This window comes from Bubalus bubalis, chromosome 16, assembly GCF_019923935.1.
Source record: "Bubalus bubalis isolate 160015118507 breed Murrah chromosome 16, NDDB_SH_1, whole genome shotgun sequence".
Classification (NCBI taxonomy): Eukaryota; Metazoa; Chordata; class Mammalia; order Artiodactyla; family Bovidae; genus Bubalus; species Bubalus bubalis.
Window position 1 is genome coordinate 37,463,782 of NC_059172.1, and position 6,000 is coordinate 37,469,781.

Below are 6,000 nucleotides of genomic sequence, written 5' to 3' on the forward strand. Positions count from 1 at the left end.
TTGCTGTCTCGCATATATTGTCATTGTTACCATCTTTCTAAATTCCATATATATGCATTCAGTTCAGTTCAGTCGCTCAGTCGTGTCTGACTCTTTGCGACCCCATGAATCGCAGCACGCCAGGCCTCCCTGTCCATCATCAACTCCCGGAGTTCACTCAGACTCACATCCATCGAGTCAGTGATGCCATCCAGCCATCTCATCCTCTGTTGTCCCCTTCTCTTCCTTCCCCCAATCCCTCCCAGCATCAGAGTCTTTTCCAATGAGTCAACTCTTCGCATGAGGTGGCCAAAGTACTGGAGTTTCAGCTTTAGCATCATTCCTTCCAAAGAAGGAAGGAATCCCAGGGCTGATCTCCTTCAGAATGGACTGGTTGGGTCTCCTTGCAGTCCAAGGGACTCTCAAGAGTCTTCTCCAACACCACAGTTCAAAAGCATCAATTCTTCAGCACTCAGCCTCCTTCACAGTCCAACTCTCACATCCATACATGACCACAGGAAAAACCATAGCCTTGACTAGACGAAACTTTGTTGGCAAAGTAATGTCTCTGCTTTTGAATATGCTATCTAGGTTGGTCATAACTTTCCTTCCAAGGAGTAAGCGTCTTTTAATTTCATGGCTGCAGTCACCATCTGCAGTGATTTTGGAGCCCAGAAAAATAAAGTCTGACACTGTTTCCACTGTTTCCCCATGTATTTCCCATGAAGTGATGGGACCGGATGCCATGATCTTCGTTTTCTGAATGTTGAGCTTTAAGCCAACATTTTCACTCTCCACTTTCACTTTCATCAAGAGGCTTTTGAGTTCCTCTTCACTTTCTGCCATAAGGGTGGTGTCATCTGCATATCTGAGGTTATTGATATTTCTCCCGGCAATCTTGATTCCAGCTTGTGTTTCTTCCAGTCCAGTGTTTCTCATGATGTACTCTGCATAGAAGTTAAATAAGCAAGGTGACAATATACAGCCTTGACGTACTCCTTTTCCTATTTGGAACCATTCTGTTGTTCCATGTCCAGTTCTAACTGTTGCTTCCTGACCTCCTGCATACAAATTTCTCGAGAGGCAGGTCAGGTGGTCTGGTATTCCCATCTCTTTCAGAAGTTTCCACAGTTTATTGTGATCCACACAGTCAAAGGCTTTGGCATAGTCAATAAAGCAGAAGTAGATGTTTTTCTGGAATTCTCTTGCTTTTTCCATGATCCAGCGGATGTTGGCAATTTGATCTCTGGTTCCTCCGCCTTTTCTAAAACCAGCTTGAACATCAGGAAGTTCACGGTTCACATATTGCTGAAGGCTGGCTTGGAGAATTTTGAGCATTACTTTACTAGCCTGTGAGATGAGTGCAATTGTGCGGTAGTTTGAGCATCTTTGGCATTTATATATGCATTAGTATACTGTATGGGTGTTTTTCTTTCTGATTTACTTCACTAACTCAATGGTCTTATTTTCCCCCTGGAGAAATTTATATTTCCCACCCATCTGTAAGGAAATATTCTCAGATGGAGGGGATATAAGAGGAGGAGGAATAGTCTCTTTGGCTTTTATAATCAGAGAAAATATATATTTCTTCATTCCTCAACTTCATATGCACAGGTCACTTGGCCTGACTTTTATTGTATAGCCCTAGGGGTAAGAATAAAGTATGGGGAACCACTGAGTTATAATTTGTATTTTAAGTGAATAATGATAATATGTTTCTGATCCAAAAAACTTTGTGTGTGCATTAATAACATAAATATGTAAAACCCAACACATGCTGGTTACAAATTTCCAGTGCAAACGGGCTTCTGCTTCCATGATACTCAAACATATAAGTCTTCAGTAGCTGTTGTCCCTGAGTCTCCTTCCCTCTCTATTCCCTGTAGCCACACAAATCCATTTACCTAAAAGAGCCCAGCAGAGAGGATGAAAGTCAAGTGCAGCCATGGAAGGTCTGAAGTCATAGCCTGAGCCACACACAGGAGGATGGTAGCCAGTGGTGTCCTGGTGAATATTCAACACCTGATTTGGGGGATTTTGATCTGTAGATTTGATGATTCAGGAGTTACAGATACTCCTACTAGGACTGATTTCAAGCTGCCAATATGATATTGACATGCTGGCTGAATTCCTGAAAAGGTAACACTTGATTCCCATAAGCCAGTATAAATAGTATCTAGCACACAGCTAATTTTAGTTCTTATTAGATCTGACACACTGGGATTAGAATGACAAATGTAGTTTTGGTTTAATTCAGAAAAGATATGAGGATTTCTTTGTGCTAGAGAGATCCTGTCTCACTGAGAAGTAGGATAGTGAATGAGTAAGAATAAACACTGGGAATCAGATAGATGTATCAGGCTATACATGTGTGTGTGCCTGCATGCTAAGCTGCTTCAGTTGTGTCCAACTCTTTGCGACCCTATGGACCATAGCCCTCCAGGCTCCCCCGTCCATGGGATTCTCCAGGCAAGAATACTGCAGTGGGTTTCCACACCTTTCTCCAGGGGATCTTCCCTACCCAGGAGTTAAACCCACGTCTCTTGCATTGGCAGCCAGCTTTACCAGTAGCACCACCTGGGAAGCCCCATTAAGCTATACACTCATCATGTATTAGTTATATGATATTGAACATGTTATTTAATTTTTTTATGAAGTTGAGATTCACAAAACATAAGATTCACTTTACAGTGTGCAACTTAGTAGTTTTTAGTACATTTACAGTGCTGTGCAATATCACCACTATCTAATTCCAGGACATTTCATCCCCTCAAAAAACCCCCTATGCACTAAACAGTCACTCTCTATTTCACTTTTCCACAATCACCTGCTGCTGCTGCTGCTGCTGTCGCTTCAGTCGTGTCCGACTCTGTGCGACCCCATAGACGGCAGCCCATCAGGCTCCCCCGTCCCTGGGATTCTCCAAGCAAGAACACTGGAGTGGGGTGCCATTGCCTTCTCCAATGCATGAAAGTGAAAAGTGAAAGTGAAGTCGCTCAGTCATGTCGGACTCTTAGCGACCCCATGGACTGCAGCCTACCATGCTTCTCCATCCATGGGATTTTCCAGGCAAGAGTACTGGAGTGGGGTGCCATTGCCTTCTCCGTATGGCTATCCTAGTGGACATGAAATAGAACAACAAAAAGGAGTTGAAAAATCATTTCCCTTCATTCTCAAGTTCAAGCTAAGATTTGGATTGCAGAGGGAATAACATATGTGAACTTGCAGAAGGACAAGAGAACATAGCCTGAAAAACCAAAAGAAGTACAGGGTGATTGTAGCAAAAAGGGCATGTGAGAGAAGGAGTGACAGGAAAGGGGAGAACCCGACACCAAGCAATAACTGGTTAGCACCAATGTTGCCATAAAATGCTTTGAAGTTATGCTAGGGTATTGGGTTTTCTTTCAATCAAAGTGAATAACTGTTAAATGATTATTAACTACAGGATTGACATGATCTAGTTGAAGTTTAGTAAGACCAATATTGTTTCTGAATAAAACATAAATGGGAGAGAAAAATAAATAAATAAAGTTAGCAAATTTCTAAAAGAGGCTGATGAGAAGTCCAGGGCAAAGGGAATATTATGACTATTTTTAATGTGAAACATGAATAAACTGAGGTTATTCAGAAGACATAATAAATAGTAAATATTTTTTTAAATAATTTTTCCCTGGTAGCTCAGCTGGTAAAGAATCCTCCTGCAGTGTAGGAGACTCTGATTTGATTCCCGGGTCAGGAAGATCTGCTGGAAAAGGGATAGGCTACCCCTATGCAGTATTCTTGGAGTTCCAAGAATTCCCTTACCCTACTCCAGTATTCTTAGACTTCCCTGGTGGCTCAGCTGGTAAAGAATCCACCTGCAATTCAAGAGACCTGGGTTCGATCCCTCGGTTGGAAAGATCCCCTGAAGAAGGGAACAGTTAACCACTCCAGTGTTCTGGCCTAGAGAATTCCATGGACTGTATAGTCCAGGGGGTCACAAAAAGTTGAACACGACTGAGCGACTTTCACTTCACTTCAAACAATTTTTTAAGTGAATGACGAAAAGAGAAAAGCCTTTGACATCAGAAACTGGTTGAATTCTATACCACTTAATAAGACAGAAAATTCAGGAGATTGTGTTGATCATAAGAGGAAAGGAAGAGAAGATGAAATTATTCTGGTTCATTTTGATTTTGAAGGTTCAGTGGAATAGCCAAGAGGAGTTATCAGATAGAGAGTTGGCTACATGGGACAGAAAGAATTTGAAGTAAAGCTTTGAACTTGAGAATTATCAGCATATAGGTGGTTATTGAATTCATAAGCTTATTTCATGCTAAACAAATTTAACCTTACAAAAAGCCTACAACTAAAGTACTATTTTTCTGTTACTTTATAAAGAGGAAATTGAAACAGGATCAAAGGACCTAAGCAAGAGCAAGATTTTGTGTTTTTATGTTTTTCATTGTAAAAGATTAGGATAGTTTCATCTGATGCCTCTCATTTTCTTGGGGTTTGAAAAATCCCCTCTCCCCCTCTAATTCTACCAATAATTTTTTCCCAGTAGAATTGAGGCCCTGAAATTCATAGGAATTGGATCCATTATTGATTGAAGGCTTCCAGTTATTTATTTACAAAAGAAAGTTCTCTTAAATCAATATGATTATTTGATTTCTCACAATTTTTCTCTCTGTGTTCTTATCCCCGGGTCACTGCATCCCTTTAGGGTAGAATAGAAGGATGACCTTGTCCCTGATCTGCTTTGTTTTGAATATGGGTTTGAGTGCATGTGGAATTGCTACATAGAGACTGGCAAACATGATGTGAAATGTGTGAGAGATGCTGTGGCCGAAGCGATGAGTGAGGCCAGAGAACATGGCTGGTGTGTAGAACATGAGGATGGCGCTGACATGAGAACCACAAGTGCAGAGGGCTTTCTGGAGGGCATCTCTGGATGGAAGGTGGAAAGCAGCACGAAGAATGAGAGTGTAGGAGATGCCAGTGAGGATCATGTCTGAGATAATAGTCATTATAGGCACAGCAAAGCCATACCAGATACTGATGGAGATGACAGCATAGGCAAGTCGGGCCACCCCCATATGCTCACAGTATATGTGAAGGTTGATACGGGTCCTGCTGAATGGCAAACACATCACCAGAAAAACAACAGGCAAAATAACAGTAAAGCTTCAACTCTCAGTCCCCACCATGATCTTAACAATCGTCTTGGGTGTCAAGACACTAGCGTATCTCAAAGTGTATCAAATGGCCATGTAACAATCAAAAGCCATGCCCAACAAGATGGCTGAGTTCAGAAAAAAGCTAAAGTGAAGAAGGACAACTGAGTGAGGAAGCCAGAAAATGTGATTTCCTGAGCTTTTAACCAGAATATGCCAAGTGTTTTGGGGACACTTATAATAAATAATATGAGGTCTCCAGAGGACAGCATTAAGAGGAAGAAGAACATGGGTTCATGGAGACTATGGTGCATAGTGATGAGGTAGAAAAGAATGCCATTGCCTACAAGGACCACGAGGTAGATGGAGAAGAAAGGAATCCCAATCAAGATGTGGAACTGCTCCAGTCCTGGGATCCCCATCAAAATGAAGGAGTCTGGATTAAAATTGATCAAATTCAAAGTGGCCATCATGTGGATTGTCATTCCCTGAGAACAAAATATCACATTTCATTCCTAGGACCAACTGTCAATGAAATGAATTCCTTTCAAGTCTTTTCTACAACCAGGATCCCTCCTTTCCTATCATCTAACAAGCACTTTTCACTTTCATGCATTGGAGAAGGAAATGGCAACCCACTCCAGTGTTCTTGCCTAGAGAACCCCAGGGACAGGGGAGCCTGGTGGGCTGCCATCTATGGGGTCTCACAGAGTCAGACACGACTGAAGCAACTTAGCAGCAGTAGTAACTTCTCCCCTGGAGAAGGAAATGGCAACCCACTCCAGTATCCTTACCTGGAGAATCCCATGGACGGAGGAGCCTGATAGGTTATAGTCCATGGGGTCGCAAAGAGTAGGACACGACT

The 6,000-nt window shown here is 42.0% G+C and overlaps 1 pseudogene; it reads right to left on the reverse strand.

The window, feature by feature from the left end:
• Nucleotides 1–4,667: 4,667 nt before the first annotated feature.
• On the reverse strand, nt 4,668–5,620 carry LOC102404006 (annotated as a pseudogene).
• Between the last annotated feature and the right edge of the window lie 380 nt (nt 5,621–6,000).